General features: G+C 42.5%; 1 long non-coding RNA gene across 1 annotated transcript; it reads right to left on the bottom strand.

Moving 5' to 3' along the window:
• Window positions 1-877: 877 nt before the first annotated feature.
• Window positions 878-24,414, bottom strand: LOC128326699 (uncharacterized). Its single transcript, XR_008308206.1, has 3 exons — window positions 24,342-24,414; window positions 5,093-5,237; window positions 878-940 (listed from the first exon to the last, which is right to left on the bottom strand). It is a non-coding gene; the product is annotated as an uncharacterized LOC128326699 (long non-coding RNA).
• Window positions 24,415-24,874: the final 460 nt, after the last annotated feature.

Genomic DNA, 24,874 nt, shown 5'->3' with positions numbered 1-24,874 from the left:
ATGGGACTGTGTACAGGTTGGAAATAAAGGTACTTTTTAAAAAAAGCTTTATTTATTTAACATATTTAGTATGTAAATCTGGGATTTTAAGATGTCCAGATGTATTTAATAAAATTAATGCATCTATTTATTTACAGTAGGGGATTCGTTTATAATAGAATGATTTCAGATAAAAATGTAGTCTTGTTTTTTACTCTCACTGAAGAGGAATTTATATATATTTTAAAATGAAATAAACATGAATCTTTAAATAAATATTTAAATGGAAAAAAATTTCTATATAAAGACAGAAAGTCATAAAGCCAATAAGGCCCCAGCCTGAGTCAAATTACTCAACAGCATATAGAAATGAAATTTTATCAGAACAAATTAACAGCTGCTATTGTGTAGAATTGGGGCCAGAGTAAAAAACTGTTTGTGAGGAAAATAAATAATTGCTCTGACAGTTTTGGTAAATAGATTAGACTGTTGGACAGAATTTTATTTTCATAAGTTGAAGCAATTTGTCAGTGTGCATTAATACTAAGCTCAGAATTTACAAGTAGAAAGCAGATCAATAAAAATAAATGAATATTGATATTGCAAGACCTTAGTAATACTATGTTTATAGTGTCCCTGAAGCAAGTTAGACCTTACATTAAGAAATCAATAAAGTAATGCAAAGGCTAAAGCCATGTAAACAAAAATAGATTGGTGTTTGAGGGATGGTAAGAGGAGACTAATACAGCAATCCAAGCACACTTACTAGTGCGTAAGCCTGACTGAGCTTAATTGGACCTGCTTCTGATTAAACACGTGTAGGATCATGCTGCGTGACTCCAGTCCTATGCATACTTACCTGAGAATATGACCCACTGATCTCTATGGGGCGTCACTTGTCCGCAGACACGCATAAGATTGCACAGCGGCTATCCTATGCACACTTTCCTGTGAGAAAACCCTGTTAAAAACAATGGGATTTAGTTCTGAGTAAAATTGCATAGAATTGTAGATATGTATTTATTCAGTCAGTTAGTTGGGATGATTTTGCAGAGATTTTGCTTGATGTTGTAATCAATAAATTTGGCATTAGTATCTTTTCTATTGATCATTTAAGACTATTTTATGAAGCTGGATCAATATTTGGACTTTCAAAGGAGTTCCTTCCCTTTTATATTTCAGCAAACAGATATGTTGTTTACATATACACTGTTGTTTATATATACATTATAAGTGTGTGTGTTTGTGTGTGTATATACGAATAACATGAATAAGGGGTGATATCAAGCCATTCTTGTTAAAGACCCACTTCATTACAATGTAATAGACTGCCAATCAATAGTTTTTGTTCAGCTGTAAGAGTTGCCTTCACTTATGGCAGTACATGATTAGGGATGTGCAGGGAACCAGATATCCTGGTTCGGCTTATCTCCAGACTGGATTCGAGCCACCCCTGGAGGCTCAATCTCAATCCAACCCAGCCTAGTCTGGTCAGGCCATCAAACCACCTTGTGAGCCAGCTCAGGGGGCTTGACGGGTATACCTGTAAAGGGCTTTTCTGATAGTAAATGCACGGCAATAGTCTTTAGGTTATCTTTACCTTTAAAAACAAGCCACCAGTGGTGGGGACGGGGACGGCAGTGGGGGCTCTTTCCACACCTCACCAGCCTCCCACATGACAGGCTGAGTAGGCTGTTTGCTTACCACCATGCATGCACAGAGGCCATTTGTGTCACCGTGCCTTTACTATCAGAAAGTTCCTTTACTTGTAAATGGCAATCCTTGCTGGATTCCCCTTTACAAGTATAGCCAATGAGCCCATCAAGCCAGCTCATGAGGTGGGTTTTCGAGCCGGGCTTGGCTTGACTTCAACTCAGAATGGCTCCCCTCTTGATGGGGCCGGTTTGTTTCAAGAACGAGTCTTCAAGCTCAAGCTGGCTTGATTCTGAGCTGGCTTGCAAACCCCTACAGAACATCATTTGAAACATAATTCAGGGGTTGGCTTGCTGATTCCCTGCTTCCCAATTTTTTAAAAGAAAAACTGTGTCACTGCTGCTGCTCTATTAAAGGGATACATCAATATTTCAAGTGATGTGGGAAAATTTTTAGTAGTCTATTAGTGGGCAGTAATTCCCACCTACTCCCATGAAAGCAACATTTCACCCTCCATCCTATAATAAAGAAATCAGTAGTACAGACAGTTTATCTAAATATTTTTAAGTACAAAGAGTTCTATTACCTATTGCAATGATATAGCCTTTTGGTTGCTTTAAACACAACATCCAATGTAGATTGGGTCCAAAAAGTTAGTTTTAGTTACCCCAAGGCGTTGACCATGCTCAGCAGAATTGCTTTTTAAAGTAAAATCAAATAACATTATGTACTACAAACTGCTTTTGAAACTGTTCCCATTTTCCGAGGAGGCTTGCCAAGTGATATGAGGGAGAACTGTTCAAGAAACTCACGTTCAAACCACTTGCCAGGACATGGGATCTATTTCTGAAATGATCAAAACTAACTCAGGCAAAAATTCTATATGCCCTCATTAGAAGTATGGTAAGCCCCACTGAACACAATGAGCATAGAAGCATCCATGGAATTGCTCTGTAAAGCTGCAGGACTCATTATAGTTACTAGGGACTGAATGTATGCTGCAGTTCTCTGCACAGTCACATAACTGGGAGTAAGCCCATTGATCTCAGTATGGTTTACTTCCAATAAAACATGGGTAGGACCATTTAACACAATGAGACTTATGCTGGAGGGTCCAACTAGATGTGATGTGGATTCAGCTTAACTTTCTTTGCTTAATAGCAGCCAAGCCACCTAATGGTGCAGCGGAAAATGACTTGACTAGCAAGCCAGAGGTTGCCAGTTCAAATCCCCACTGGTATGTTTTCCAGACTATGGGAAACAACTATATCGGGCAGCAGTGATATAGGAAGATGCTGAAAGGCATCATCTCACTCTGTGTGGGAGATGGCAATGGTAAACCTCTCCTGAATTCTACCAAAGACAACCACAGGGCTCTGTGGTTGCCAGGAGCTGACACCAACTCGACAGCACACTTTATCTTTAATAGCAGCCAAGGAGGAAATGTGCTTTAGGAGGGGTGGGTTGAAGGCTTTCCCCCACCCCATTTCCCCAGTTTAAATCCCCCTCTTGCCCCGAAGTTGCTGTTAGCTATGGGGCCCTCCATTGGCATAAGGAGGACGAAGTACGGCAAGGCCCCTCCATCAGCCTGAGGTCAATCAAGTACCTTCTGGACCCTCTGACACCTCCCACCCCAGTTTTTAGCTTTTGTTTGCTTTAAAAAAAAATGATGAGCCATTTTGGGACAGGATTATTAATTCTAAAGAATGCTGTAAACTGCTCTGAGCCTTTCGGGAAGAGTGGGATATAAATGAAACAAATTAATAACAAATTAATTAGGAAAAAGATGAACCTGGGATTATCCCCCAGCAATGGCTCTGCTGTGATGATATAAAGTCAAATAACAAGAAACAGAGAACATTCACCCTGAAATAATTTTTTCAAAACTATAAGCACAATATATGTTTAATACCAGGAACAAGCCAAAAGCGAATTATATAATATAAGCCATTTCTTGTCTTGTCTTAAACAAAGGCAGTTACATTCCTCTACCCTGGGAAAGAGTAAGCCACACAGTTGTTGATGATATTGGGCTGTTGATGATATTAGGGCTGTTCTACATATTGTCCTGTTGCAAACTTGAGGCTCCAAATTGCAATTTTGGTAGGGTAGAATTTGCACTAAACAATCCTGTGGCTCAGTAACAATTGCCTGGCTTTTCCCCCCGTTGCCCTGTGAGGGTGCTGCAAGCCCTGTTGAATGACTCCCTTTGGGGTCCGGCTGTGCCTCAGAAGTTAACTTTCACCCTTGTCCTCCTCCACCTGTCAGTGGGAAAGATAGTCTTGATCCTCCCCAGGAGCCTTTCAGTCTTGACAGCCCCTGTCCCAACTGATCTCCTCCTTCTTGTCTGCCTGACCCTTAAATAAAGCCCTGCAATCAGGGCAGTCATGTTACCTTCCCCCCAGCTCCTCCCTCTTTAGCCAGGCTGTCATCCTGACCACTCTATCCCTGGCCTCTAGGAGGGCCTTCCTCTTAAAACCCACCCTAATTGCTGATGTCATCATACGGAGTCATGCCAAGGGGGTGGGGGCTACCTTCTCTTCATCAGCACCAGGTGACAGCATACTGAGCTGCTCCAGCCCAACCCTGGGCCGCCACCTCCCACTTCTCCTTGCTCCCCCGTGACTGGGGGAAAGCTGAACTGGCTGTGGATCCCTCAACACCCTCTTTCACCACCACGTGGCCCGGTAAAGGCTCTCTCCACCAGGCAATGGCAGGAGATCTTGACACAATGTAACACTACATATAGAGTAGGGTCCTCCTTCTTTCATCTTTCCTTTTCTGGAATTCCTCCGTCACTTCCAGCATTGAAGACAATAGTGGCTGCAATCCTATGTGCTTTTTTCTGAAGTAAGCCCCATTGCATGCAACATGACTTGGTTCTAAGGAAACATGCATACTGCAAGATGGCACCATCTGTCAGAATTGGCACAGACTTCAACCCAGAGGTGGGTAACTCAGAGAATGAGGGAGAGCTGTCCTGAGTAGAGGGGACCACTTCTACTTCCAGACTCCAGGGACCACTGGTACCAGAACCTGCCATTCCCATGGAGGCTCCACCACCATGCAAGCCTGCTACTCCTGCAGGAGTTTCCTAGGACAGCGGCACCAGACAGGCACCTATTGCCCTGGAACCACTGGCCTCACCACCAAGCCCCCAGGAGAAAAGATGTTGTTTTACCCAAACTGACTTCCAACAGACAAGGAGGAGTGCACAACTGGCTGCTGGGGCATGAAGCTCAGTGGATCTCCTCAGGAGACGAGGAGTCTCCTCGAGACCCAGAAGACTGGGTCTCCTCAGGATCAGGGCCTTCCTGGGCAATGCAGGAAAGAGCATGGCTCTCTTCAAACTACAAAAGCGTTCAGTTCTGGTTTATCTGCTGTTGGATCAACAGCTCTTTTTGGGAATTTAACTCAGCTCTTAGTAATCTACCTTAGTACTTTGATCTTGTGTCGTTACCTTGCTTTCTGCGTGGTTTGTCTTGCTCCCTGGATCCTGCCTTGCTCCCTGGGTCCTGGGTCCTTCCATGGGTCCTTCCATGGCTTCTGCCTCTCTCCATTAGTCCTGCTGGCAGCCCAAGCCCCAGCTCTGCTGTGAATTGGCCCTGAAAGCAGGCACCATGTTTACACATGAAAATCATGGTCTGGAGTGGATTTACAAACTATTGTCTGGGTGAAATAGGTTTAACAAAAACATTGATGCAAATGTAACACTAAGCTTTAGGCAGGCTCAAATGACCATCACCCAATGTACAGTGAGGAATGAGTGTATGCACATATCCCTCATCCAGTGCACCATCCCCGCCTAATCACATGAAGAGGTGGAACATCCAAATTGCTCCTAATTTCAACAAGTAATTTCATGAAAATAGTAGTTTAACTTTAATTAGGCGTGATTTTGATATTCCTCTGTGACTATGTGGGGGAAGAGACGACACATCAGGTGGAGAGAGAGGGAAAGTGCATGTCCTTGTTGCTTATCACACACTGGGCAGTCTGTTGGGCTATGATTTATGCTTTATGTATTGGCCACATGGCTGATCCCAGCCAGTCTGAAATTACTTACTGAATGGGATGACATCACAATACTATGTAGCTAATCAGATTTGACTGTATGGTCATGACTAAGGGCATGTGAAGGAAACAGAAACCTTCACAGAACAAAGTCTATGCATGTGTATATAGTATGCACTTAGGCTGTGTCTGTGTGATCAGGACTCTGCATATTTATTTCTGCAGAGTCTATGAGTGCACTGCTTCTTACTCTGTTCAGAAATCTATCTTTTTATCTACCGATCTATCCATCTATCGATCTATCTATCACCTATCTTTATTTCTTTAATGCATTTATATACTGCCCTATAAAAAAAATCTCAGGGTGATTTACAGTTTAAACAAAGCAACTAATACCTAATAATCATATAAAACAGATTAAAATTTCCATAAATAAAACTTTAAAACTCTAAAACATCATAAACTAAAATCCTGATGAAACAGGTGTGTTTTCAAAAGTTATTTAAAAGCAACCAGAGATGGAGAAATTCTGATTTCATTTGGGATTGTGTTCCAGAGCCTCAGGGCTAAAGAAGGCCCAGTTTGGGGTCTCCTCCAAGTGAGTGGCAAGCACAACCAGATCTCCCTCAATGATCTTAATAGGTAGCAAAGTTCATGAAGAAGAAGGTGTTCTCTTAAATACCCTGGGCCCCAGCCATTCAGGGCTTTATAGGTAATAACCAGCACTTCGTATTTTGCCCAGAAACTAACTGGCAGCCGGTGTAGTTCTTTTAAAAAAGAAGTAATGTGGTCTCTACGGGTGGCCCAGGAGACCAATATGGCTGCCGCATTCTACACCAGTTGAAATTTTTGACCTACGTACAAAGGCAGCCAAGCACATTGCAGTAGTAAAGCCTGGATGTTACCAGCATATGCACCACTGTTTTAAGGTCATTTGTCTCATGAATTGGACGTAGCTGGTGTATCAGCCAAAGATGATAAAAACCACTCCTGGCCACTTTCTCAACCTGTGATAAACAGGAGAGGTTGGGGTCCAGAAGTAATCCCAAGCTACCTACCTGATCTTTCAGGGGGAGTGTAATCCAGAAGAGGCAGATCTAAACCACTTCATAAGTTCCAGTCTCCCACAACAAGTCTTGACCTGGGCACACAAATTGCCCATATGCATGTGTGGCAGCCTTCAAAATAGCTGTTGCGAGCTGGGAGAGGGATAGGAAGTCTGAAAATGGGCTGTCAAGAAAGATCTGGAGAGTTGGTAGGGAAGGCTTTGACCCGGAGAGGGGTAGGGAAGGCTTTGGAGCCCCCCCCCATCATGGCCAAGGCAGCACCCCTCAGAGATGGCAAGATGACCTCGGGACTAGCGGTGAGTTTTGAGTTTTTAAAACACTTTGAACCCTGGACCAGCTCTGAGCTGGCCTGGTGGGGTTGGCTAGAGGTCGAACTGAACTGGGCCCGGGCCGGCTCAAGGGGGAACCTTTGAGCCAAACCAATTCAAAGGTGAACCGGCTTGACCTCACGCCGGTTTGCACATCCCTATTGAGAAGACAATATAAATAAACAGGTGAACAATATTTCAAGTAGTACTGAAATCATAATTGAAAAATGAAGGCAGCATTGCCCCAAAAAATGTTCATGGGGGGGGGGGAAATGAGCCATTCCAGTTCAGCCTGACTGCCCCCCTCCCCTTCATATGCTTTCTCTGTTTGGAAGGTTGGTGGCCAGCAAAAGCCATAAATCACAGTTCCTGGAATCGTGGATGATATCTTCTGTGTCCATTTCTAGCCTTTCTTTTAGGTCATCTATCCATCCCTTCCTCCTCCTTCCTCTTGATCTTTTTCCTGCTAGCTTTCCTTCTAGAGTTAGTTGTGGTATTTGATATTTTACTCCTCTGAGGATATGTCCACAATACTCCAGTTTACCTCTCTTAATTGTCTATATGTGTTTTTGCTTTTCGAAGTCCTTCTTCATATGTTGTTCTGTTGGTCCATTTAATCTTGAGTATTCTTCTGAGATGCCACATCTCAAAGCCTTCCATTTTTTTAATGTGCTCCTTTTTTTGATCCAGGTTTCACGTTCAAACACGAGAAGAGACTAGATGTAGCATTTCATCATTCTGATTCTGAGTTGCAAATCTAGTTTACTCTCACAGAGGAAGATCTTCATTTGATTAATTTTTTTTTCTTGCTTGACTTATACGGCTTCAGATTTCTTTTGTTTGGTCATAATCATGATAAATGTTTTCCCCTAGATAACAGTAATTTCCTACTTCATCTAGAATGCTGTTATTGTATTGTAGGAGAATTCACATTTTACTTACGGACATTGTTTTAGTTTTTTTAAAAAAAATTAAAGTCCATTTCTTCGCTTTTTATTGATATTCCCATGACTAGGTTTTGTAGATTTTTTGTAGATCTTCCTAGGAAGTAGCTAAAATGACTGCGTCATCAGGTTGTTAATGTTGACACCATTTACATTGATTTTTCTCATCTCTATTGACAAAGGCATCTTGTATTACATTATCCGAATAGAGATTAAAGAGTATGGGAGACAGGATACATCTTTATCTGACTCATCTTTTAATGTCTATCCAGTCTGTGTCTTCTCCAATGTTTATTTTTATTTTTGGTTCCAGTATGCATCCTTATAACATTAATATCTCTTATATCAAGTCCTATTCTATATAACATCTCTATTCATTTGTCATGTTTGACTCTATCAAATGCTTTTTCATAATCAATAATGCATAGAACAATTGGTATATTCATCTCAAATGCAATTTCAGCAATTTGTGTTCGTGAAAAGATTGCCTCCCTTGTGCCTACTGCTGATCTGAATCCAAATAGAGTTTTGCCCATCAAATTTTCAATTTTCTTGTATATTCTATTATTTATTATTTTAAGAAGGATCTTCCTTGTGTGGTTTAGGAGGCTGAGCGTTCTTTGTTCTGAAGGTTTATGCATGTTTGGTTTCTTGGGAATGGGTACTGTTATTGATCTATTGAAATCTTCGGGAACTCAGCCCTAGTAAATACTAAATATCGGTGATTAAACCTTGATTCACTCTTGGAATTGAGCATAATATTCAAGAAATATCCTTGTAGTAGTGTCATATTAACAGGAATGATGTCTCTTTTCTTCCAGTGCTACTGCACTGGTATCTTCTTTGCATTTTTAATTTTTATTGGATTTTACAATAGGTTTACAACTGCACTGGTATCTTCTGGAACAGCAATGATCCACATTGCAGTTATTGTAATGGGCATACTGCTTTCAATTAAAAGCCTTGCCATCTGTTCTACTGACTAATTAACAATGCAGAGAGAACAACGTTTCATAATTACATCAGCAAAAAGAAAGCTTAAACGTTTATAAATATTATATTGAGGTGGTGTAGAATTGAAGTGTTGTAGTAGGGCAGTTCTCATCTTTTCCTGAAACACACATGAGAGGTGTGTCAGGGTTACTAACCATGCCCTTTCATGATATTCTGGTCAGCCATGCCCACAGCCACCCCCATGTTCAGCATTTGTCTTTAGAAATAAGCAATGAATGTGGGAAGGTTTTCTCAAATGCTTAGGGTTATCAATAATCAGAAGTCCTTCCTGTGTGCATCACTTCCCTTTGCAATTGAAGTACAACTCTCTGTGCTGGTGAAGCAGGTTATCTATCTATCTATCTATCACATTTGTTCACCTCCCCAAACTTTTGTCTCTGGGTGGTTAACAATAGCATAATACAAGTTAAAATATATACAAAAACTTAAAACAATTTAACAATTTAAAAATCATCCACAAATTAAAACCTTAAAATTTTAAAGAACTGAAAAAGCTGGGGTGAAGAGGTGGGTTTTCAAATGCTTTCTAAAAATGGTCAGAGATGGGGAAGATCGTATCTCACTAGGGAGCACATTCCATAGTCTCAGGGTAGCAACCAAGAAAGTCCGTCCACATGTGGCCACCAGCCGAGCTGGTGGCAACTGGAGACGGATCTCTCCGGACAACCTCAATGGGCGGTGGGGCTCATAATGAGGTTAGAGCTAGGGATGTGCATGAAACTGGCGCCTGCCAGTCCAAAGGCGTGTGTAGTGGGGTAACTTTAAGGGCGGAGGAGGGTGCTCTTACCCCTTCCACCACATTTCCCGCATTGGCAATGGTCCAGCAGGGCAGCAGCATGCCTCCCTGCCGCTTTTGTTCCTTCCTCAGACCAAAGGTGACCCGAACCAGTTCAACTTCAAGCCAGTTCGCACATCCCTAATAGGGATAGGGTTTCATTATTTGCGGTTTCTGTATTCGTGCCTATAGGCAAGAACAGATTGTGCATGAATAATGAAGGCAACCTTTATATCTTGTTTAAATAGTTGGGAACAACCTTCCTTTGATCATCACAGTTTGCAATTAATGAAGTCTCCGGTCCATAATTGCCTGGTTAGGAATACAAATTTGTCTAGCTCCTAATGCTTGACGGTATTATGAGCATTGTTCCCTGTGACAGGGATTCTCAGATGTTGTTGACTACAGCTCCCATAATCCCCAGCCAAAGGCCACTGCATCTGGGGATGCTGGGAGTTGTAGTCAACAACTATGTTGGGAATCCCTGTTACAGGGAACACTAATATAGAAGCTATTCCCACGATCACTAGAAACCAGGCTACGGGAGCCCAGCCCGGTTTCTAGTGATTCTCAGAAACACCAGGCTCGCAGGTGAGCCTGGTGGTTCCATGGCAACTAAACCATCTAAAAACCCCACCTGCTGAATGAAGTTAATGGAGCGAGTGCTCCGTTAACCTTGTATCTTTGATAGTGTTTCAGCTGTGGCTGCTTGAAGCCACAACTGACACACTCAGGGTGGGGAGGACCCCAGAAAGGCACCATGCATGTGACTGGTGCCTTCCTGTTGCTCCAGGGGCTAGGGCACCATCCAGTGGCGCTCCCCTTCTCCCAACCTCTGGAGCTCCCCATCGAGCAGCAGCCGGGCATGGGAGCATCCAACTCAAGCCGCTGCTTGTCTTGGTGGCCGATATTGCCACCCAGCAATGAGCAACTGCTTGTGTGTGGGGAGAGCAGGCTAAGCCCCCTCACCCCGCCAAACCCCTTGAGGCTCTACACCTTGATCGTGTGTATGAGTCAAATATCATTTCCCCCCAAAGCTTTCCTTTGGCTGAGAATATAGAATGAGTTTCAGCTTACTCAAAATCTTTTCTATATTTCATCAATATCCTGGACACTCTGAAGGGTATTCACCCAACACCAACAATGAATCATCAACAAAGTGGGCCAGAAGTGCCTTCTATCAGCTTCGGCTAATACGCCAGCTACGTCCGTTTCTTGAGTTAGACGACCTCAAAACAGTGGTGCATCTGCTGGTAACCTCCATACTGAATTACTGCAATGCGCTCGAAGTGGGGCTGCCCTTATACGTAGTCTGGAAACTACAGTTGGTTCAGAATGCGGCAGCCAGGCTGGTCTCTGGGTCATCCAGGAGAGACCATATTACTCCCGTATTGAAGGAGCTACACAGGCTGCCAATATGTTTCCGGGCAAAATACAAGGTGTTGGTCATAACTTATAAAGCCCTAAACAGCTTGGGCCCTGGGTTTTTAAGAGAACATCTTCTTCGTTATGAACCCCACCGCCCATTGAGATCATCAGGAGGGGTCCGTCTGCATTTGCCACCAGCTTGTCTGGTGGCTACTCAGGGACAGGCCTTCTCCGTTGCTGCCCCAAGGCCTTGGAATGCACTCCCTAGTGAAATAAGAGCCTCCCCATCTCTGACATATTTTTTAAAGTCTCTAAAGACACATTTCTTCACCCAGACTTTTAACTGATATTGTTTTGATTGTTTTAATGTTGTTTTTAGAACATTGTTTTAAAATTTTAAATTGTGTTTTAAGTTTCTTGCTTTTAAATTTTTTGTTTTTGTTTTTAATTAATGTTTTACTTTTAATCTTGTTGTAAACTGCCCAAAGGTGTAAGTTTTGGGCGATGTAAAAGTATGATTGATTGATTAATTAATTAATTAATTAATCACCAACAAATGCCTTCTTCAATATGAACCCCGCCACCTATTGAGATCTTCAGGGGAGTGTCGCAGGCTCATCTGGTAGTGACTAAGACCACTTCTCCGTAGTTCCCCGCCCCAGAACTGTGGAATGCACTTCCTGCTGAGATTAGAGCTGCTCCACCCCTGTTGGCTTTTAGGAAGCAACTAAAAACACCTCTCTTCAGCCACGCTTTTTAGTTAGTTGGTGTTATTTATTTATTTCTATAATTTATTTATTTGACCTATTTTTATACCACCCAAAACTCACGTCTCTGGGTGGTTTGCAACATGGAAAGAAACAAAAACTTTAAACGGTAGTTAAAACAAAATAAATGATATAGTAAAAGTTAAAACAGTACAATTCAAATTCTAAAAACAACATTTTAAAATCATGCTAAAACTGTTAAAACAATATTTAATTAAAAGCCTGGGTGACTAGGTGCATCTTTAAAGACTTTTTAAAAGTTGTCCGAGATGGGGAGGCTCTTATTTCAGCAGGGAGCGTGTTCCAAAGCTTTGGGGCAGCAGTGGAGAAAACCCATCGCCAAGTAGCCACAAAACAAGCTGGTGGCAACTGCAGACAGCCCTCTCCTGATGATCCCAATGGGCAGCAGAGTTCATACCAAAGAAGATGTTGTCTTAAATACCCAGGGCACATTTTATACATTTTAACTGTTAAATTCTTGGTTTGTTTTATGCTGTTAAAAACAAGTAGTTGCCCAGAGACTTCAGTAGTGGGCAGTATACAAATTTATTAAACGAACAAATAAATAAATAACATATATGGCTAATGAGACATTACTGAGCTGGTTCAGACAGTGAGGCTGTTCACATGAGCAGACAACATGAGCACACAAACAACCCCATACCTGGGTAAAAAGGGTATGCTCACTATGGAGGCAGGCTATGCGAAGCTATGTGGGGAGCCCAGGTAGGGCTGCCCAAGCTTGAGTAAGGCTGCTCGTGTGAACAGCCTCACACAGCCTGAGGAGATACGGAGCCAGGTGCCTAGAAGAGCACCCGACTCACAGTGGAATCCCTTAATGCACCACACTCGTTGCATGGTGCATTGTGGGATATCAGGAGGCCAGGACACAGTTTGCCTTGCTGCTCGCAAAAGCACCAGTCTTGTGGGTGCATGAGCTGCACAGCTATGATCACTGCTGGATCATCTGGGGGAAAGGTTGGTGCTATCCTGCCTTCCCACGCCAGCCCGCCAGCCCTCTCCAGCCCAGCAAAAGTAAACCACCCTGAGCCATTTTTGGAAGGCTCAAATAAATAAATAAATAAATAAATAAATAAAAGAAATGAAATGAAATGAAATGAAATGAAATGAAATATTGTGTGAATGACCTTAGTATCACCTCCCTTGGCCAGACCACACACAATAAGTGGTACCGCATCTATCTATCTATCTATGTATCCATTTATTTATTGAACGTATTTTTATACCGCCCAAAACTTATGTCTCTGGGCGGTCTACAACAAAGCAAAAACAGCAAAAGTTAAAACAGTAGTTAAAACAAAATGATAACAGCAAAAGTTAAAACCTTACAACCATTTTTTAAAATAATATTTTAAAACAGTGTTAAAACTATTAAAACAATATTGAATTAAAATTAACATTCTTTGTTAATTGCAGGGTGGTGGTGGTGCAGAGTGGTTCATGCATAGGAGAGAGTTGGACAAGTTGCTCCCCTTATGATTGCCCTGACATGTGTGGAAGGGGGAAGGATGTTTTCGCTTATGGCCCACACATACTTATTGTATGTAGTTGAGCTGGCAGATGAAGTATCATCCAAACTGACTCTGCCTGCTAATCATAATACCGCTTTCTATATAAGTAAGGAAAATACATCAACTTTGAGGGGGGAGGATTCTTGCACTCAGCTTTGCAATAGGTTGGAGGAACCCATTGCTTCAAGAATCATTATTCCTTCTGCATGTCTCACAAAACAACAACAACAACAAAAACCGATTCTAATGGAGAATGTCATTTTTCAGATTCCTTAAGCACTGCACCACCAAGTAATTTGGTCCAAAGAAAAGCAGAAATATAATCAGGATGCGTTCCATCTTTATCAAAGTGGAGCCAGGCAAAGGTCACAGACATACATGCAGGGTTAGGTGAAAGTCTTTAGTAATAATAGGATCTGGGGAAAGCAAGCAGGTATTAAGGAACAGGTCAAGCAAAGGTTATCCAATATGGTTGTCAGGAATATACATTTATTTCTGAAACTGTAATAAAGGTTAGGAGAAAAATTATAGTTGAATAGGTGGAGCTCACAAGTGAACATTATTTTAATCAAAGGGATGGTTAAAATTAGGAATTATCAGTCAAGGGAAAACAGATGTGCTTTTAAATATAATTCAAGGAGGAAGATGAATATATAAATAACAGATCTTCTGCACTGTATGGAAATAAGGGTAAATGTATTTAAATGTAATTTCTGGTGGACAAATGGATTAATCATCCACAGAGGAGGAAAACTAGTGTTTTAATTAGCATTCTAATCTGTGGCAATTTTAATTGACCCATTGAAATCCCTGGATTTTCATGGAGATGGATAGTGCTTAAAAGATAGTCGCGGAAATGCTGTAGTGAAGTATTGTAAAGTCCAAGGGCACACAATCCATTGGGAAGTTCTCCATACAAGCCCCACTGAATGAATGGGAACTGCAAAAGATAATTTCCTGGTGGTTTAGGATAAGTGACTTTAGCCCAAAATTTGTGTGCAGTAAAAATGCACAAATGTGAATTATGGATGTGCACAAACCACGGTTCAAGCACATTTTGGTAGCGAAGCCTGGGGATGTTAAGAAAGAGGAGAGCAGGTCCTTACCTGCTCTCCACAGCCTCGTGCAGTTTCTTGCTGGGGCAGTGCATGTTCCAAGAAGCCCCAAGAAATGCCAGCAACCACATGACATCCGTGCATGTGTGGGCACCATTTGTGTGGTCAGCAACACCATGCTGACCATGCACATGGTGTCCATGCATGCGTGAGCATGCCGTGCCACACAGCATCAGTGCACGATGTGCATTCTGATGCCACACGGGTCTTCTTGGGACGTGCACCACCCCAGCAGGAAGCTGCATGGGGTGGCAGAGAGCAAGTCTTTCTTAAAGCTCTCGTGCCCTGCTCCCGAAATGTGCTCGAATCATGGTTCGTGTACACCCCTAATGTGAATTTTAGTATTTTTGGTAAAGGTAAAGTGTGTCGTCAAGTCGATTTTGACTGCTGGTGCTCACAGAGCCCTGTGGTTTTCTTTTAGTAGAATACAGGAGGGGTTTACCATTGCCTTCTCCCGTGCAGTATGAAATGATGAAGGTCTTCTCACGATCTGTGAGAAGAGCTTCTGTCAGGCTTGTGGGGAAAGCGGGCTTAGCCCGCTTTTCCTGCAGACAATCAAAGGGCAGCCCTGTGAGTGCTCATTCCATTAACCTCATTTAAGGGGAGGGCAAGCCCGGTAGTTCCCACGATCGATGGGAAGCAGGCTAAGCTCCCTTAACCTGCTTTCCATCGATCGTGGGAATAGCCTCGATGCCTTTCAGCATCTTCCTATATCACTTCTGCCTGATATAGTACCAGATTCAAACGGGCAACCTTCTGCTTATTAGTCAAGCATTTCCCTGCTGCGCCACTTAAGGTGGTATTTTTGGTAACCTAGGATATTATTACCACATGGGGGTGATTTCACAGAACCACTTTCTTATGTGAAAATCAGATGCTCTCGAAATGGTTGTCTGAATGATTCTCTAGTCAGATTGTATTTCACAGGGTTACTTGTTTTCCATATGGTAAAATAATACTGTGTATAGAGGCAAAGAGTTCATTGGGATGATGTACAGTTTCAGTATAACAGACAGGAATCCTGCAGGAATGTATACAGTGAGTAACATGATTAAATGTTGTTGGTTTATGCTCATCATCTTGTCATCATACACTGTTTGTTTCATACTGCTCTCAAGCACTTCAAATATTTGGGTGATACAGTATAACATCAACAACAGCCTGCCACAGCCACAGTACAGGGGGTCTTACGCAGTGAACCTGATTCTCTGCTCCAGCTATGCCTGTTTGGTGGAATTTCTGCATTGCTATCACCCTTTTTTGGTGTTTGCACCCCATTTATGGAATAGCCTCTCAGTGAGGTTCACCTGCCTTCATCACTTTGTTCTTTTAGATGCCAGGTAAAGACCTTTTTGTTTACCCGGTCCTTTTAAATTCTGATTTTCAGATTTGATTTGATTTGATTTTTAACTAATTTTAAAATGAGTTTTTAAACTGATTTGTATTGTGTTTTGCTTTCTCTTTTCTCCCTTTTTGTCTGTTATGATTTAATATGTCCTTTTAAAAATTATTATTATTATTTATTATTTATTCGATTTCTATACCGCCCTTCCAAAAATGGCTCAGGGCGGTTTACACAGAGAAATAACAAACAAATAAGATGGAACCCTGTCACCAAAGGGCGCACAATCTAAAAAGAAACAGACACCAGCAACAGTCACTGGAAGTACTGTGCTGGGGGTGGATAGGGCCAGTTACTCTCCCCCTGCTAAATAAAGAGAATCGCCATATTAAAAGGTGCTTCTTTGCCAAGTTAGCAGGGGAATTGTATGTTTTAATCCTGTGTTGTGAACTGCCAGAGAACAATTTGTTATGGGGCAGCTAACAAATAATGTGTGTTGTTTTTCTTTTTGTTGTTAATGCAGGGGCATCCGCAGGACTTTTTCCAGGGGTGGGGAGAAAAGCCAGCAATCCAAAAACCCTCCCTGGGAGTATGCCCTATTGAGTTTGCCCAGAGACAGAAGATTGGGGTAGTCTACAAATTTTAAAAATACATACAGTAAATCGAATTCAATGGGAATTGGCTCAATCTGTGGTGGAGGAACTGCCCCTCTTGCCCCCTTCAGACTCCCATACCTTTATGGCACAGCACAGAAATCAAAATCTCATTTCACTGTGGAAATACAAAGCAGCAGTGCTCAAAACACACAAGAGGCAGTAGTGTTCTTGCACAGTTCCCATTCATTTCAATAGGTTTTGTGCAGGAGATCTTCCTGATGAATCATGCCTAGCATTTTCTGCTAGATTTATATATTTTAAAACTCAAACTCAAAGAACATTGTTCCCTGTGTATATGTGTGTATACTGTATATCTATACATGCATTCTGTCTGTGGTATCTATTGCATCTATTTCTTTCTCCCCTTTCATAGGATTTCATTTCTATTTATTTTTGTTGCTGCTGGGTTTTTATATAAATCCTCTCAGATTTTGTCTGAATCCTTTTCAGTTAAATACTTGTAATTTCCTTGCACTGTTTTAGGAATCTCAGGGCTAATCCTCAATAATACACTCTTTCTCATGGAGTTTCCTCATTCTTATTGCTTAGGCATACCTTGTGGTTTGTACACAGATAAAAGAATCTTGATTGATCTGTGACCTTCACAAAATGAAATGTGCACAGTCCACCTAACCGCTAACTCCAAATGTATACATATACAGCTGGTGGAAGAGAGGAGATGGAGTTAATGTGCCAGCTCTATCAGTGTATCAAAGAGTAATTGCTTTCCTTATCTTTGGGCAGAACTCTTTCCAGTCTTTAATAAACTGAACATCAGGATGCTAATAAAAGAATTCACTTCAATCAAGGCATGGTTTTTTTTGTACACACACACGTGTGTGTGTGTGTGTGCATGTGTGTGCGTGTGCCAAAAAGCTTCCATCCTATTTGAAAGTGGGATTGAATTATAACATTATACCTAGAAAACACAATTGAAGCTGGGAAGACATGCTTCATAGATGCTCTCAAGTATCAAATGCAGCGATTAAATTATTTCCTTGTGCTTCATTATTGAAGATTGCTAACAAAGCTATTAGAGAACCCTTACCTACTTGCTTTGTTTTTGCAACTGGTATTAATTAACAGATGATCTTCTGACAAACACTGAATACTTTAATATTTCAGGCTAGTAATATGTGTTCAAATCTGCATTAGCAAGAAGAATAGGATTTATGTTGCTCTTCAAAGGAATCATATAGCCTTTGGTTTATGGATAAGTATGACGTTCCTTTTGGATACCAGGCAGAAGAAAAGGCAGCATTCAGCTATGTTGTTGGCAAAACTGGTTAGAACAATTAGAACATTGTGCAATTCTACGAGTCTCCTTTCTTAGCCCATGAAATGCTTTCAAGAGTTAATATTATACACCTGCTTTTCAACATTAATTGTAAACGGTACATCACAATCCACCTTGTCTGCTTACTTACTTATCATTAGTTTATAAATTTCTACCCCATCTTTTCCTAACCCCATTTTGAGACCCATAGTCCAACAGTAAAATGTAAGGATTCACTAGAGATATTTCAGCATGGTCCAAGAGTGCTACTATTAAAGGTTTCCTTCAAGGTGTTAAGAGAAAACCAAGGTACCTTTGCAACTATAATAGTATTGAATAAAGAATATTCAGCAAAAAGAGCAGAGAAAGTTAATCACTATGCCCCAATTAAGCAACTGTGGGGGGGGAGGCACTAAAGACTATTGTCCCCTATAACATACAGGACCTGTTTTGAGATAATATTGTAACCGAGACAAAGGCACAATGAGGAGCATACGCATACACATCATGCATGTCCTGCCCTTCTAGTGTCTGCCCTGTGGGGATAGATCATCCAGACTGCCTCTCTCAAGCCTGTGGGTCTTAAATGAATTAAAGGAATGCATAGAAGAATCATGAAGTATACACTTCTTTTCTGCTGACTGTGTAATCATTTTGAGCCCTAGATTGGAGGCAGTGTTGAATCCTGAAATGCAGTAATACATTATCATACTTTTGGGGGACCTGGCAAAAGGGATATAGTGAAATAATCCTGTCTAATGGAGGACAGTGTTTCCATGCTCAGGCATAATGGCTATTACTTCTCCAGATGCTACGAATATAATTATTAATTGCTACAAAGCCATGAAGATTCCCCATGCATTTTGTGATTTAGCTCCTGTGTCCTTTGGGTGGTTTTATTTTAAGCACAGAAGCAGCCAGTAGTGCTATATAAACCACCAGGTCTAGAATAATTCGGGTTACTTAATTCAGGGTATTGAAATTTATAGTTACAGAAATAGGCTATACAACTATTGTGTGATAAAGTTTTGTGTGCTTAATTGTTTTACTGCAACTAGAATGGCGTGGGGTGAAATCTACAGTGGGAGGGGTGAACACAGTGGGAGGGGTGGACACTTTATCCCCACCATGGTCCCAATCCTGATCAGGCCCTTCATGCATGTTATTTACAGTGGGAAAATTAAGTGTGCATGGCTTGGTTGCACAACAGGCATATAATCAAACTGGCAGCTTGATTATATACAGTATAAAAGGCATTGTTATTGTCATTGTTAAAAATGCCATTGTTTATATTTCCATGCATTTTTGACCCAAATCACACTAAAAATTCATTTTCCTTTGATCTCTCAAATCATCTTCATAATTTCTGATGTTGATAGAGACTGGCTTCTACATGCTCAAGGATGAGGCTACAGCCTTTATATGACCTTGTTTTTATCTTCATTAAAATGCCTATTCACATAACAAGCTAGATAGCCCCATTAAAGAAGCAGAACACATCATCTTTTTCCACTCTGCCAATCTTTGGCTCATCCACAAATCTTTTCAGCAATAATTTTTTTGTATCTTCTTCCAGATCACTGATAACTGGTATTTACTCTAGAGGGTAAAATTTTGCTATAGTTCTATGCTGCTCCTTCCTGGTTCCTCTGATAACCTCTAAGCTTCAGTGCTCCGGAGGTACCTAGGAACTGGCTGATAAGCAGATATTATCAGATTCACATGACAGCAAGGCACAGATATGCTTATCACTGGGGGTGGGGGAGTATCCCTGATTATTGCACAAAATGAGCAGGTTCTCATGGTTACAATGATAAATTATATTTCAACATTTGTTTAAAGGAAAGATTATTTTTACCTTCTGTCCTTATGAATCTGTAATTACTACTACAACAAATATTTATATACCACTCTTCACCCAAATTTCTCAAAGCTGTTTACATAGACAAATAAATAGTACATAAATAAGATGGTCCCCTGTCCCCAAAGGGCTCACAATCTAAATAGAAACATAAGGCAGATGACAGTAACAGCCACTGGAGGGATGCTGTGCTGGGGTTGGATAGGGCCAGTTGCTCTCCCCCTGCTAAATATAAGAGAATCACCACTTTAAAAGGTGTCTGTGTCTTTGTGCTCAGTTAGCACGGTTTAGGGTCAGGGTAAGCAGCACAGTTTGGGCATGGCAGGGCATAAACTTGCCAAGAGAAATGCCTTCACAACTAAGTTTAATTCTCACAAAAAGTAAATGTGATAAATTTGTGTTTGGTTTATACCATTTCAGACAGCTAGTGGAGCTTACAAGTTTCCTTCTCCATGTACTGGGGTGGGGAGCCAGGGAGGGAACTAAACGTGAAGGGGGAAAATTCTAACCTAGCCTGAGATTCAGGTTTTTGTTTGCTTGTTTTTTCCTTGTGTGGGGTAATTTTTTTCATAGAAGGACATTCAGTCCTGTGAGGTCCCAGCTGTAAGCTGAAATGGTATTGTGAGGTCACAGATTGACCACCTCATCTACTGTTTGTGTAGAATGAGTCCTAATTAAGCGAAAATGAAGACGTATATGAACATCTACACAATCACTGCTTATATTAGAGTTAAATCAGTAACTATGTTATTTATTGATTAATTATGTATTTTTCTATGTAAACTGATTTGAGAACTTTTGTTGGAAAGTGGTATATAAATATTCATAGTCATAGTAGCGACAATTTGCTAGACTTAGCAGCTGAGCACCAGTATTACATCATGTGCTCAGAATCCTCTGCGTACTTGGTTAGAAGTCCTATTGGGTCAGTTCAAACAATACTGGCACACTACAGTGGAAGAAAGTGGGTCCATGCCAAGAGCACATCTGTTGGGAGATCCTTCAGCTACATCCTAACACTCTCATATTTGTAGCTTGTGTTTAGGGGCCATTTGGATGAATAGCCCTCATCAAGAGACTTACCAGAAGGGTATCATCATGATGTCCATGAAGGACATCTTGACAAGCACACGCTTGATGTGACCACTCTTTCTTCAAGTGTGCTGGGCTGGTATCATTTGAACCAGCCCAGTGAGGTTCTGCTTCTAAACAAAAGTGTCAAAGATCACAACCCACATCATGGATGCACCACTGAGCCAGAATCAGTTTGCACAAAAGCATTTGTCCTAATAGTTATATACCATAGTGCTATCAACGTTTGTACCTGTGCCACTGCAGTTAAAACAGCATAGGGCCAAGCTATAAGACTAGAAAAGTTTTCCAAATGGTCGCCAGGCTGACCAATGGTGCAGAGGCACTGCATGCAAACCACCTCTGCAATGTTTAGTAATCCACTTCCCACTGCATGGGTGGAAAGGGGATTTTTGTTGATCTCTCCTTCTCCCAGAATCAATACCCATAAATAAATACATCCACAAGAGCTGCATATGATATGTTGCCTGCAGCTTATTGTTTTCTTCCTTTTCACAGAAACACATGAGTCCTGAAACAGTACTGTAAAAGTACATTTAGGATTAAGAGTATGTCTAGAAATAAACCAGACTCTAGACTGAATCCAGATGGAGTCACTAAGTGCTGAAATAGTATTGCTTATTGAGCAAAGAGGCACCTTTTTAAAGTGCTGATTCTGAAGTTAAATCCAGACAAACGGAAGTTATATCTAAACAAGATGGAGGTGCTGCTGGTCAGTAGAAGAGCCAATCAGGATAGGGTGATTCAACCAGCTCTGAATGGGGTCAGAGGCATAACTAGGGAAAACGGCGCCTAGGGCAAGCACTGAAATTGCCCCCCCCCCCGATTGAAAGCATTACAGAGTGGGGATGTGTGAACCAGTTCGGATCCAAACTGGTTCGGTTCCGAACCGGTTCCGGTTCGGAGGTTCGGATCCGAACTGAACCACCCCTGGTTCGGTTCGAATCCGAACTGAACCGGGGGTGGTTCGTTTCAAACCGGTTCAGACCGGTTCAGACCACTTTGGACACCTGAGAATTGGTAGGATGGTAGCTGGCACCCAGGGGAACCTGTCACCCAAACCCCAAAGCAATCGGACACTTGTACGATTTTTTTAATGGATTTTTGAAAATTATCTTTATTTTTTTATCATAGGATATAATGGGACTCGAACCAGGCCATTATTCCTTATTGTGGAGCACCCATGGGTACCAGCAACCATGCAAACCCTGAAGCAATCAGACACCCCTATGATTTTTTTATGAATATTTGAAATATTTTTAATTATTTTTCTCATAATCGGACCCGAACCAGTCTATATCCCCTATTGTGGAGCACCTAGGGTCACAAAAGCGGGGTGAGTGATAGACACAGGGGTGCCTACCACCCAAAAAATCCCAAGGCAACTGGACACTCCTCTGATTATTGGTGAATTGTTAAAGTATTTTTGAATTCCTCATAGAGAATAATGAGGATTGCAGCAAATGTTTAGCTTCATGTTGGGGGGAAAGGGGTGTCGTAGAGTGCAGTGTGGTGGGTGGTAGTTCCTAGGGTAGGCAAGGAAGCTATCAGAATTATTTGAAAGGAATTGGGCAAAGGGGTGATTTTTAAGTGATTTTTGAAGTTTATGCATCTTTAAGGTTTTTCTCCATAAAGAAGCATGGAGGTGTCAGCAAATGTATAGCTTCACATCAGGGGGAAAGGGGTGGCCTAGAGCGGTGTGGGGTTGGTGGTAGTGCCGGGTAGGGGCAGGGAAGCTACCTGAATTTTTTCAAAGGATTTGGGCAGAGAGCTGATTTTTGGTTAATTGTTGAAGTTTACACGTCTTTAAGGTTTTTCCTCATAATAAGTTATAATGGAGCTTTCAGTAGCCCCATAAGTGCACTTGGGGGGTGCTGGGGTGGCCCAGACTGAGTGGTGGTGTAGTGCACATAGGGTGCCAACCACGCCCATGGGTTTCTAACCCATGGGGTACAGGGTTCTCTTGTTTCTGAGGTATTGAGTGTGGATTCTATGATAGCAAATGAGATTTTCAATGAGACACCATGAATCCACTCTAATATGCTATCATAGAATCCACACTCAATACCTCAGAAACAAGAGAACCCTGTACCCCATGGGTTAGAAACCCATGGGGGTGGTTGGCACCCTATGTGCACTACACCACCACTTGCTCTGTGCACTTATGGGGCTGCTCTGTGCACCCCCCATGTGCACTTATGGGGCTGCTGAAAGCTCCATTATAACTTATTATGAGGAAAAACCTTAAAGATGCGTAAACTTCAACAATTCAAAATTCACTCACCCTATTTTATTTTATTTTATTTTATTTTTATAGTTCGATTTCTATACCGCTTTCCATTAAAATAATCTCAATGATGTTTACAGTGTAATTAAAACAAGGCCCTGTTAAAATACAGAAGTACAGGTATTAAATGTGAATAGGAAAATATCATCTCTATTTAAAAGTTTAAAATGGTTTGCGGTTGCCATTGGCTGGATGGAAACTCGAGACTGGGCCTTTTCTAGAGTGGCCCCCAGGGAAAACTGGAATGCACTTCCTAACACAATTAGAGTTTCCCCTTCTCTGGTTGTTTTTAAGAAGGACCTAAACACATACCTGTTTAGTCAGGCTTTTAGTTTATAGTTTTATAGTTTTAAAGCTTGGGTTTTAGAGTTTTTATTTTAACTTAAAATTTTCCCATTTTGTTAATGTTTTAATTGGTTTTCTATTGTGAACCGCCAAATAAATAAAGAAGGAAGGAAGGAGGGAAGGAAGGAAGGAAGGAACATCGGACGTATATAAATAAATAAATAAATATTGTGAACAGTAAATATCCAAGAGCATCTGCCTCAGAGAGAGGCTTCTTGGTCTTCCCAAGCCAGCAAATACCACACACACAGTCCTCAACACGGCAGGTAACTGTGGAGAGTTTTATTGGGGGGGACTGCAACACTCCCGAAGCAGTGTTGGGAGACAAGGCAAGACAGAGGATTCTTCCACACGCTGCTGGTGGCCTAGTTCCCCACCCACCATAAGTCTTTCACGGCGGCCACCCTGGGGCCACTAGTCCCGACCTCCCAGCACTTCACGGTCCCATCAGCTGCAGCCTCGTTCCTCCGACCCTGCCCATGCACTTCCAAGGCACACGCACACACGTGCACACACACACACACACCCCAGTGCTCCAAGCGCCAGATCCCCAACTGCATCTGCCGAGTCTCTCTCACGCGTCCACCTGCATTCCAGCCCTTCTCCAAGGCCCCAGACCCGCCACCTGCCTTCCCGCCACCGCACACCCCTTGAGAAAGGGACGAGCGCTGGCACAGGCCCAAGGTGAGATGCCCCTGCATGGTGATGTCCGAGGGCGGGAGCCCACGGGGAGATCAGACGAGGGGTGGGGGGGAGGTTAGCAGGAGAGCCGTCGGTGTAGGAAAGGGACACTTCCTCAGGCGCCAAAGGGTCCAGCTCCGGCACCACCCCGACACCCGGGGAGGCCTTGGACTCGGCTGCATGAATCCCCTATCTGGGAGGCCCCCGCGCCGGGCCCCAATGATTACCGTGGCTGCCACCAAGCTTCTCTAGTTTCCAGGCTTACCTACTGTGGCTCTCAGGCGCCTGCTCACCTGGCCCTGCGAAGTCAGGCCTGTGAGGAGGCTGCTCCCTCCCGGGACTCGCCGCCGGCACAGTGACCAACAGACCAAGCGACCGAGCAAGTGCGATGGCGCGTGACACGTACCTGGGGGAGGGGCGGCGCACAGGAGCCTAGCAACCGCTGGCACGAGCGCACCACAGCCAATCACAAGGCCTCCCAGAGCCGAGCCGCAGCACAGTGCAGCTCGGCAGCCTCTCTACAAACAAACTTTAGGCGCCCGCGCCGCACTCCAGAGGCTGGAGCCGAGCAATGGGGGGGCGGGGGGCTGTGCTGGGAATGGGGGAGGGGGCGCCACCACGTGGACAGTGCAGAGCGGACTACTTTTTGCGGCTGCTGAGCTAAAAAAAAATCTCAAAAAAAAAAATCGGGAAAGGCAGGGGATCGGCGGGGGCACTTTTTGGTGCCCCCCTACCGAAGTGGCGCCCAGGGCATGTGCCCTGCCTGCCCCTGGATGGGGTTGCACTCCCCTTGAAAGT

This window comes from Hemicordylus capensis, chromosome 5 (assembly GCF_027244095.1).
Source record: "Hemicordylus capensis ecotype Gifberg chromosome 5, rHemCap1.1.pri, whole genome shotgun sequence".
Classification (NCBI taxonomy): domain Eukaryota; kingdom Metazoa; phylum Chordata; class Lepidosauria; order Squamata; family Cordylidae; genus Hemicordylus; species Hemicordylus capensis.
The sequence above is the reverse complement of the archived record's forward strand: the minus strand, read 5'-3'. Positions and strand labels throughout refer to the sequence as shown.